Here is a 12,016-nt window from a genome sequence, read left to right on the forward strand (position 1 = left end):
GAGTGAGAAATAATAATACTACATAATAGTCAGATAATACGGAGATCTTAGTTGCGTATATCTGCAGATATAGGGTTAAGCCCCCAGGCCGTTCGGCAAGGCGTCTCCATCACTGGGGGTCCCTAACACTAGGTATGGGTCCGGGGTGCAGGACCCCATCACGTCGGCACAGGTCGGCTACCCCAGGTCAGCACACACGTGAAAGTTAATAGGGGTTACCCTAAGCAGGGCAGCGAGAGACTGAGCCTCCCAACTGTCCCCCCCACCCCCACCGCGGGACACTGCGGCCCGCGGGTGGGACAGCGGGACAGACCCCAAAAAACGGGACTGTCCCGCGAAAATCGGGACAGTTGGGAGGTATGTATATACTGACTTTTGTTGTTTTTGATACTGCGCAGTACAAGGTGCAGTCCCGAAGGATTTCGCAAAGTGAATTGATCAATCACGCGAATGAGCCCCTGTCAGTACTAGGGAAGGAAAAATAAGCACAATTTGTGTAAGGGGCAAACTTCCTAGAGGAAGGGAAGTGTTTACTAATGAGGGAGATTTGAAGCAAACAACAAACACTGGATCGATAAACAAGGTTTTACTGACACTGTTAAGAATTTGATAAACTGTTTCAGGGGCATAAGGTTTAATATATCACCTGTATGAATAAGTAGTTAAAAGCGTATACACATGTCAACAGAAGACGTATGCTCAGAATGTTTGTGTGTGGCATTTATAGAAAAGAGAGGGCAAGGTGCTTTCATATTGAAAGCCATTTCGTTCTGTGCGGAAACAGGAGTGTGGAGGAACACTACAGACTCAATAGAAAGTGTTTATATATTGATGGGATGTCACTTTATTCCAAAACCAAGTGATATCCGTAGAGAGTGGCTGAGTTTCCTTGCTATGTCAGGAAATCGAGCACATAGCTGCATATCCTACGATCCTTTAGATCCTGGATATTGATACTTGGAAAAGTACCTAAGTGTTAAATGTTAAAATACTTAATGGTTTGGTTGTATCCAACCTCCAGAATTATTATGTCATCCACAAGAACAGTGGATCCAAATTGTTCCCTGGTTTATATACAAAAGTATCAGGATGGAAATGTACAAATAGAGATTGTCAAAATTGTAATGTCCCTAGGTCTGAAAAATGCAGAACTGATAAGTCTGGCATACTGCCCACAGCACGTACTGCTAGAAGCGGTAATGAGGGAGAGTTAAGGGTTACTCCCTATAAGCAAGGTTCCTGGAGATGTGAAGGTTCTCAGACCAAGTTATGCATAGCAATACATCGTCTAGATTGCAATAGCAAAGAGAAAGGAACCGTTACAGCCCGTCTGTGTTGTAAATCCCTCAGGGAAACCACAAATGCTGATTCCATATGACCAAAGTACTAGTGTGTAAATCCAAAATATTACAAAATCTGAACATTAGATAATTGATATATCAAAGTTTTATCATAGTAGTAAGATAGTAACATTATCAAGTATAATCTGTTGTTCTATGTGCTCTGTAAATATACAGACTGGGGATGGGAAATAAGGTAACAATTCACATGTTAGTTCTATGTGACTAATGACATGCGGATGTACAAATGTTTATGACTACGGAATATGGATAATATAATATAATATAATATATATATATCATAAGAAGTATAGAAAAATTGCATTACAAAAACAATTGTCATTTTTATTCCTTAAGGTCTTAGAATGTTTTAAAGATAATTAGAAAGCAGTAAGTTTTATAGAACATGCTACTGTAAAGTATATTAATGGGTGACTATGCATAATTATGCAGATTTATATATATTTTTCCATAAAGTCATTTTTTCACATATTCAATGTGTATTTTAGTTTTGGGTTAGAGAATAATTCTTAGCTGTTAGGTAGCTGAAGGATAGTAAGCATAGTGCTCATTATTACAGTGCTTTATTATTATATAAAATACTAAAAGTTTTGTGATGCAGTTTTTGATACAGGTGGAAAAACGAGTTAGACATGGCAGCTCCAAACATATTGATTGAGAACATTACATACCATGGTGTCAGTCAAATGTGTTGGGAATCGTAAACAAGTTGCCAGATATGAGGGAATAGAATCCTGCTGCATTCTTTTAGTAAATACGTGTATGATGTATGATATGTGTGTGTGTGTATGTATATATATATATATATATATATATATATATACATATATATATATATATATATATAGACCCTGTTAAGTAAATTTATAACAGGTTTTAAAAGCACGGCAACAGGTTTCTTATCAGCCATATGTTAGGCAGCACACACAAGATGATAGAATATGAGGGTGTGCAACTCCTGTGTCGGCAACAGTGTACTCAGTCACCACTGGCAGTTCGATAAAAGTGACTTTACCCACAGAAGACACAAGGGTTTCAAGAGCTGTTTTTATGCACAACCAGATTCCTCTACGTTTACTTACAGATCAGGCCATTGCAACGACTGGATTGGGAGGTTAAGCCCTACCCCTGCAAGAAAGCAAAGATGTAACCTGAAATACAAGCTGCTATACAAGTGTATCTCTCACAGGAAAAGTAAGACAAAGAGGAACAACAACTCCCAGCATGAACATCATTATGTTGAACACCAGCCTGGGTGGACTTGGACTAAGAAGATGACATGCCAGCAGCAGTGGGAAAGAATATGCAAGTAAAGAAAGGACAAAGTGTGAAGAATAATGGATGAATCATAAAGAGAGGTGATTGGAAAAAGAAAAGTTGAGAAGCAATATGAAGGTCGCATGAAAGTTTGGAGACTAAAGGAAGTCTGCTTTAAGAAGGACAAAGAAAGACTCTGACAAGTGGTCAGTACTACATGGCAAGATTACAGAGATAATGCCATGATTTAAAGCAACAGAAGCTCCGGGGTTTAAAGCAAATAATAAGGAACAAGACAGAAAAAGTTCCAGAAGACAAATGAATGATGCTTCTTCTGCCAATATGAAGTACAAGCTTCTTCAGGTACTCCCCAGTGAACATAATGTCTCCAGAGGAAACAGCAGAAGGTATGATTACAGTCACCTTGCCCACTGGAGAAATACGTTTGTGTCTAATGAATACTGGAGCCAGCACACGCAGAAGACAGCAGAGGGAGATACCACAAGAACTGATGATATCAGAAATACTTAAAAGGACAGGAGATGCAAGAACTACAGTCACCAATACCAGCCCAGTTCTTGACCTCGGAGTACATGTCCAGTGACTTTGCTGGAGCACAAAGTACTGAAGCTTATCCAAGGAGAATACAGTACACACCAGCAGAAGTTGAATTTTCCAGCAACTTATTAAAGGATAGAACAAAAAGCCATTAAGAAGCAAGTTAGAACAGAAGTTCAGTATTGGCTCATTCCCGCAGTACCAGTTGTAGAAGAAAGTAAGCAATACTACTGGACCAGGATAGCCCTCTGGAGGGGCTATATCACCAAGTGATTTATCCACAAAACACACAGCTAAATACAGGATGTGAATGAACTGCTGATTGCCACCACTACTAAAAGAAGTACCAAGAAGGGGCAGTGTCCTTAGTGAAGTTTCTGGAAGAACAAGACTGCAGAGCCTCAGAAGGAGAAATTGCAGCTAGCCAAGCAAGAGGTAATCTTCCTAGGACACTCAAGGTACCTGACATCTAACAAAAATGAGAAGGAAAAGATTCATACTGCAAGCTAAGATGCCAACTAGTGTCAAGCAAGTCAGATGATCATTCCTGGGCCTAGTAGGACACTACAGAACACGGATACCTCTAGCACCAGTCTACATGCAAGCATTGTATGACAACACTGAAAGGGAGGAGGGTCCGCATCCTACATACAGCAACAGATGAATGAAGCTATTGAACAATTGGAAACAGCAGTTGCATCATCTCAAGCCCTAGAGCTACCTGACTATTAAAGAAGGAGGCCATACATAGAAGTCCTTATGCAAAATCATGGACTGAGGTGAAGACCAGTGGCCTACAACTCAAGCAAGCTTGACAGCAGTACTCAAAGAGCACCTACCGGCATCAGAGCAGTGATAGCAGCAACAGTCCTAGAAGAGTACAAGAGCACAGACACAGTGCTGAGTCAACAGTCCCTGAAGAGGACAAGAGCACAGGCATAGTGCTGAATCATGAACTTATCATCCAGGTACCACATGCAGGTACAGAGAAGCTTCAACAAGCAAGAACCAAACACCTGTCAGCGGCAAGGCTGACCATGTATGAAGTAGCACTGCCAAAGTGCGACAAGTAACCATCAGAAGATGTATTACCCTCAACTCAGCAACCCTTTTCCAGCATTAATCAATAAAGGTGTTGAATCTCAAGATTCAAAAGGAGGGAAAAACAGATTATCTACTGATGAATGGGAAAGCAAGAAGTTGATGATAAGGACCAGGAAGGTGGTCCAGAAGAGCAAGATACAGACAGATCATCATGGATGCATGACCAGAGGGATGGTCCAGAAGAGGAAGAGAATAATTCTAGCAATCAAAAAAAATTTCCTTTTCCTTGTGTGGCGTTAATGGAACAAGTACCTCAACTTGCCATATGTTACATACACAGCCCTACCTAATGCTCAGCAAGAGCTATATGTGGATGGATCAAGGTACCATGAGGATGGAATTCCTTATACAGGAGTAAGTGACCACTGAACATGGAGTTGTGGATTCAGGATCCTTACCATCCCAGTACAAGAGTGTGGGCCAGATTGTCAGACTGGTATTTGTTTGTGAATCCGGAGTCTGGAAATGTCTGTGCAAGTACTTGGAGGTGTATAAGTAAGCTGGCAAATACCATCCCCTGGCCGGGAATTGAACCCGGGTCTCGGCAAGAAAATGCCGGATCGTGACCACTAGACCACCAAGGGTTTTGGGGTTGGTAAATGGATGATGTATGAGGAGAGTGTGATAGTAGTAACCAGGCTAACACTGGGATGATACAGTAATGATGTACAACACTCTCCTTACTTGTAGCTGCAGTCCAGTATGGTGGAGTGGCTGACCTTAGCAGTGTGGTAACCAGCTTTCAGACTGGATGGTCACTGTAGAACTGGATCAGGAAGCACTCTTGAGATGACTTGGAGTGGATGCAAACTGAACACGAAACAGGATGGTAGTTTGTGAATAACCAGAGTGGATCCAGGGAACTGGAACAGGCTGGAATCTCAGGTGCTGGCTGGCACCAGCAGTCAGGAGCTTGATGAGATTACCTGTGCAGCCAAAGGAAAGGCCTGCACAGGTGTAGAGCTGGATAACGATACTGTGCAGTACTTAGGAAAGAAACTGCACCTGCAGGGAAACACAGTTAACTTCACTCAGCTAGAGCTGAGCTAGAGAGCCAGTAACCGGAACATATACCCTGTGGCTAGTTGGGATAGGCTGAGCAGAATCAGATGGTGCAGAGAGAGATCATACTGGCTAACGATTGGCTGAACCATGGTCAGGTGATTGGGACTTGGCACAGCAGTACTCTAGGTCAGGCTTTGATGTAGCTTGTGGCCTACCAGGCCGGGAAATACTGAAGCCTGTATGTCTTGTAAGTGACAGTGGACACGGGTACTTTGTGATGGAGCGAATCTGTATGTGGCAGGAGGGGTAAGTGATCCATCGGCATGGCAAATTGGACCGGGTTGTGACACAGATATGGAAAAACAGAGGCTTCAAGAAGGCAAGTGGCGCCAGACACCAGTTCAGAGCTTTGCAAGGGCCACAGAAAAGGTTGCAGTAATGAAGATCCAGGCACATGCAAGAAATGACACTCCTGATACAAGAAGCAACAATCTGGCAAGATGCTGAAGCCAAGAGGGCAGCAGGAAAGGCAAGTCTATCCAGTAACCATTCCAGTGCCAGACTAGAAACGCTGATTGAATTTGATGTAGCTTGGCCTACCAGGCCGGGAAATACTGAAGCCTGTATGTCTTGTAAGTGACAGCGGACACGGGTACTTTGTGATGGAGCGAATCTGCATGTGGCAGGAGGGGTAAATGACCCATCGGCAGGGCTAACTGGACCGGGTTGTGACAGTACCCCCCCCTTGAGGAGTGGCCTCAGGACATCTCCTTGGTTTTCGTGGGTACTTTGTATGAAAGTTGGAGATGAGACGAGGAGCATTAACATCTTCAGAATGTACCCAGGACCTCTCCTCAGGACCATATCCCTTCCAATGGATCAGATATTGGAGTTTCCCATAACGACAACGAGAGTCAATGATGTTTTCGACTTCAAATTCTACCCCTCGCTGAGTTTTAACAAGAGGAGCCTTGGGAAGAGAAGACTGAAACCTGTTGAGTATAAGCGGTTTGAGAAGCGACACATGAAAAGAGTTGGGAATTTGAAGTGATTGTGGAAGTTGTAAACGGTAAGCCACTGGATTGATGACCTTGATGATAGGAAAAGGACCAATAAAGCGAGGTGAAAATTTCATTGATGGTACCCGGAGCCTGATATTGCGTGTCGATAACCAAACTCGATCACCCACCTTGAGGTGAGGAATAGCCCTTCTATCGGCAAAAATCTTGTAACGTACCGAAGATTTTTTAAGTGTGGCATGAACCTCCTTCCAGATGTTTGCAAAATATTGGAGAGTTGCTTTGGCAGCTGGTACATCAAATACTGGGAGAGACTGGAACTCAGGAACACGAGGATGCCATCCATATACAGTTTAGAAAGGAGTGGTCTCAGAGGAAGTATGGTAGGAGTTGTTATGAGCGAATTCAGCCCATGGCAGGAAATCTGTCCAGTCATCCTGCGAGGATGATATATACATACGGAGGAAAGTCTCTAAATCCTGATTGACCCTCTCGGTCTGCCCATTAGATTGCGGGTGATATGCCATGGAGAACTTTAACTTAATCTGTAAAGATGAGCAGAGAGCTCGCCAGAAGCGGGCGACAAATTGGGATCCTCTGTCAGACACAATCTCAATGGGCAATCCGTGAAGGCAAAATATTTCAGAGATGAAAAGCTGAGAGAGGCGTGGAGCTGATGGCAGTCCAGTCAGAGGTACAAAGTGTGTCATTTTTGAAAAACGGTCAACTACAACCCAGATAGTGGTAAATCCCTTGGAGGATGGGAGATCAGTAATCAAATCCATTGAAATATGGGTCCAAGGTTGTAGTGGTATGGATAATGGTTGCAAGGGACCAACTGGAGACTGACGGGAGACCTTATGCTGAGCGCACTGAGGACAAGATGACACAAATTCTTGGACATCATAACGTAAGGAAGGCCACCAATAGGATCTTTTACCAAATTCCAAAGTCTTTCTAACTCCCGCATGGCCGGAGAACATGGAGGTATGGGCCCATAGTAATAGTTGCCTGCGAAGGTCAGGAGTGACATATGTTTTACCAGGAGGAGGTGTGACCACATCAGTAGAAGCAAATACAGTAGGATTTAGCAGCGGATACTGTTCATCTCCATCTGATTCACCTTCTGGAACCATAGAACGGGATAAAGCATCAGCCTTACAGTTACGGGATCCTGGACGGTATAAAATTTTAAAATCAAACCGAGAGAAAAACAGTGCCCACCGGGCTTGCCTGGGTGTGAGACACTGGGCAGTTCTGAGAAAAACAAGATTCTTGTGGTCTGTGAATACCGAAATTGGAAAGCGAGCTCCCTCCAGCAGATAACGCCATTCCTCAAAGGCTAATTTAATGGCTAATAGTTCTTTCTCACCAATGGGGTAGTACCTCTCGGCAGGCAGAAATTTCTTTGAAAAGAATCCACAGGGATGCAGTTTGTCCTCGAGTCTCTGTGAAAGAACTGCCCCAACTCCTTCTGAGGATGCGTCCACCTCAAGGATGAAGGGTTGAGTAACATCCGACTGGCTGAGTACCGGAGCTGAAATAAAGGACTGTTTCAGTAACTGAAATGCTGTTTTTGCTTCCGGAGACCACTGTGTTGGATTGGCCCCCTTTCGGGTCAAAGCAGAGATAGGAGCTACTAATGTAGAGAACCCCTTGATAAATTTTTGATAATAATTGGCAAAACCCAGGAATCTCTGAATGGCTTTCAGGGAATTAGGCTCAGACCAGGAGAGCATGAAAGAAGAGTGTATACCAGCGCTGGCTGAACAAATTAATAGAAAGATGGTTTGCTTCATGTAAAAGAAATAACAATTTATTGACAAATCTTATATAAAACAATTGAAAGGAAAAAAAATCCTGTTGCCACTAGGTGGCGGTATAGATTAAGAATGTCTTATCTGGATAAGTTGATTGAATGAATTCATCACTCTCATATATTGGCAATGTCCATTCCTTAAGGCTAGGACAGCCTCCCAATGTGCATTCACTGTATTAGGTAAATAGTTACCAGATCCACATGACGATAGGCATCAGCATTAGGATGAGTCCATTTAAAGCTGTAGAAGTGGATCAGACCGGTTTGATGAATATGTCCAGTGATGGGAGAGAAGTCTAAAATGTGCCGAAGGATGACAGGAACCTTGCAGGCCAGTTTAGAGAGTGAGGTCCAGATAAATGGAATAAGCTCAACGCGTTTCACTGGTATAATCCAGCTTCCTCAGGAGCTCCTGATGCTCCTGAGGTAGCTGGATTATACCAGTGAAACGCGTTGAGCTTATTCCATTTATCTGGACCTCACTCTCTAAACTGGCCTGCAAGGTTCCTGTCATCCTTCGGCACATTTTGGACTTCTCTCCCATCACTGGACATATTCATCAAACCGGTCTGAACCACTTCTACAGCTTTAAATGGACTCATCCTAATGCTGATGCCTATCGTCATGTGGATCTGGTAACTATTTACCTAATACAGTGAATGCACATTGGGAGGCTGTCCTAGCCTTAAGGAATGGACATTGCCAATATATGAGAGTGATAAATTCATTCAATCAACTTATCCAGATAAGACATTCTCAATCTATACCGCCACCTAGTGGCAACAGGATTTTTTTTCCTTTTAATTGTTTTATATAAGATTTGTCAATAAATTGTTATTTCTTTTACATGAAGCAAACCATCTTTCTATTAATTTGTTCAGCCAGCGCTGGTATACACTCTTCTTTCATACTATTTAAGTTTTTATTTGAGGAATTGACCTTCCTCCTACCTGCTGCTGTTGGCTGCGCACTTGCATATTTATTATCAGACCAGGAGAGTACCGCTTGAACTTTTTCAGGATCCATCTTGAGGCCGGCATCTGAAATGATGTATCCAAGAAAAGGAATATCTGGCACCTCGAAAATACATTTTTCAAGTTTACAGTACAAGTGATTTACACAAAGTCTTCGGAGAACCTCTTTTACTTGGTCACGATGTGAAACAAGGTCACTGGAGAATATGAGAATGTCATCTAAGTAGACAACAACAGAGTGGTACAGAAGGTCACGAAATATCTCATTCACAAAATGTTGAAACACTGCTGGGGCATTACTCAGACCAAGGGGCATGACCAGATATTCATAGTGCCCATCTCTCGTGTTAAATGCTGTTTTCCATTCATCACCCTGGTGAATGCGAATCAGATTGTAGGCAACACTCAAGTCAAGTTTTGTGAAGATAGTAGACCCCTTCACTCTGGCAAAGAGCTCCGTGATTAAAGGCAGTGGATAACGGTTTTTGACAGTGAACTCATTGAGCCCTCTGTAGTCAATACAGGGTCGGAGTCCGCCATCTTTTTTTTTTACAAAGAAAAACCCTGCACCGGCTGGAGATGATGAAGGACGGATGAACCCTTTCTTCAGGTTCTCTTGGATGTACTCGGTCATGGACTTCGTCTCTGGTACAGATAATGGATATGTACGACCCCTGAGAGGTGATTTTCCAGGGACCAGGTCTATGGGGCAATCCCATTCTCTATGAGGAGGCAAAGTATCAGCCCCTTGTTTGCTGAAAACATCAATATATGAGTGGTACTGAGTTGGTAATTTCTCACCAATGATAGTAACAGATGATCGAACAGGTACCACTTGTTTCAAACAGACACTGGAACAGTTCTTACCCCAAGACAAAATGTGCATGGTAGACCACTCAATTAGGGGATTATGTTTCTGAAGCCAGGGAAAACCGAGTACAATGGAATGAGTGGCTTTAGGGATGACCAGAAAAGATATTTCTTCAGAATGTAATGCCCCCACCTGGAGTTTAACTACTGAAGTACACTGGGTGATGGATCCATGTGGGATCAAACTGCCATCCACCGCTGACAGTGACACTGGATGAGCCAGTGTCACAGTGGGTATGTGATGCTTGGCAACATAACTTTGCGTTATGAAATCTCCAGCAGCACCAGAGTCCAGGAGAACAGACAGAAAGTTACGTTTGTTAGCAACAACAAGAGTCACTGGAATCACGGAGTCTGACTGTTTGGGAGAGGGATGTAATACTCCTAATCTCTTTCCTTCCTGAGGAATCTGGAGCGACCGTTTTCCCGTTCGGTTGGTACAAGAGGAGATCAAATGTCCAGCTTCACCACAGTACAAACACAGATTTGTTTGACGTCGCCTCTGACGCTCCTCTGGAGGGAGGCGGGATCTGCCATGTTGCATGGATTCCTCAACAGCAGTGATTTTCTCAGGAGAAGATACTGATGGAATCTTTAGTGTACTTTTCTCACAGGAACGTTCTCGGAGTCGTAAGTCCACTTTGGTGCACAGGGAAATGAGATCTGCCAACTTGGAAGGATGGTCACGATTTGCTAAAACATCTTTGATTTCTTCTGATAGCCCATGCCAGAATGTAGCTATGAGGGCTTCTTCGTTCCACTGTAATTCCGATGCTATCGTCTGGAACTGTACCACATACTGACCCATGGTTTTAGTGCCCTGGCGCAGACGTAAGATGTCTTTAGATGCTGACGTAGATCTTCTGGGCTCGTCAAATATCTTACGGAAAGTGGCAATAAAGTCAGTATAGGCAAACAGCAATGGGTCAGATCTCTCCCACAAAGGTGATACCCACTCCAGGGCTGGACCGGATAGCAGGGAGACAATATATGCAACTTTGATTTTATCCGAAGGAAAGTTGGCAGGTTGTAGAGTGAAATGTACGTCACATTGGTTCAAAAAACCCCGGCATAGCTTGGGGTTTCCGTCAAACTTATCAGGTGTAGGAAGGTGAAGTCTGGGCACAGAAGCAGCATATGGTACAAGATGGGTAAGAATTCCTGGTCCTGTAGCAGTAGTCAGAAATTGATCTTGGCGGGTAGAGATTTCTTGTATGCATCGTGCCAGCTGGTGATTTGTTACCTCCAGACCCTCCAGATGACCTGCGATATTATTCAGGAGGTCTGGTGATAGACAAATTTCTTCAGCCGGATCCATGAGGATAGTTCATACTGTCAGACTGGTATTTGTTTGTGAATCCGGAGTCAGGAAATGTCTGTGCAAGTACTTGGAGGTGTATAAGTAAGCTGGCAAATACCATCCCCTGGCCGGGAATCGAACCCGGGTCTCGGCAAGAAAATGCCGGATCGTGACCACTAGACCACCAAGGGTTTTGGGGTTGGTGAATGGATGATGTATGAGGAGAGTGTGATAGTAGTAACCAGGCTAACACTGGGATGATACAGTAATGATGTACAACACTCTCCTTACTTGTAGCTGCAGTCCAGTATGGTGGAGTGGCTGACCTTAGCAGTGTGGTAACCAGCTTTCAGACTGGATGGTCACTGTAGAACTGGATCAGGAAGCACTCTTGAGATGACTTGGAGTGGATGCAAACTGAACACGGAACAGGATGGTAGTTTGTGAATAACCGGAGTGGATCCAGGGAACTGGAACAGGCTGGAATCTCAGATGCTGGCTGGCACCAGCAGTCAGGAGCTTGATGAGATTACGTGTGCAGCCAAAGGAAAGGCCTGCACAGGTGTAGAGCTGGATAACGATACTGTGCAGTACTTAGGAAAGAAACTGCACCTGCAGGGAAACACAGTTAACTTCACTCAGCTAGAGCTGAGCTAGACAATGAACTAGCGAAGACTGATAGCCAGTAACCGGAACATATACCCCGTGGCTAGTTGGGATAGGCTGAGCAGAATCAGATGGTTCAGAGA

This window comes from Pseudophryne corroboree, chromosome 6, assembly GCF_028390025.1.
Source record: "Pseudophryne corroboree isolate aPseCor3 chromosome 6, aPseCor3.hap2, whole genome shotgun sequence".
Taxonomy (NCBI): Eukaryota; Metazoa; Chordata; class Amphibia; order Anura; family Myobatrachidae; genus Pseudophryne; species Pseudophryne corroboree.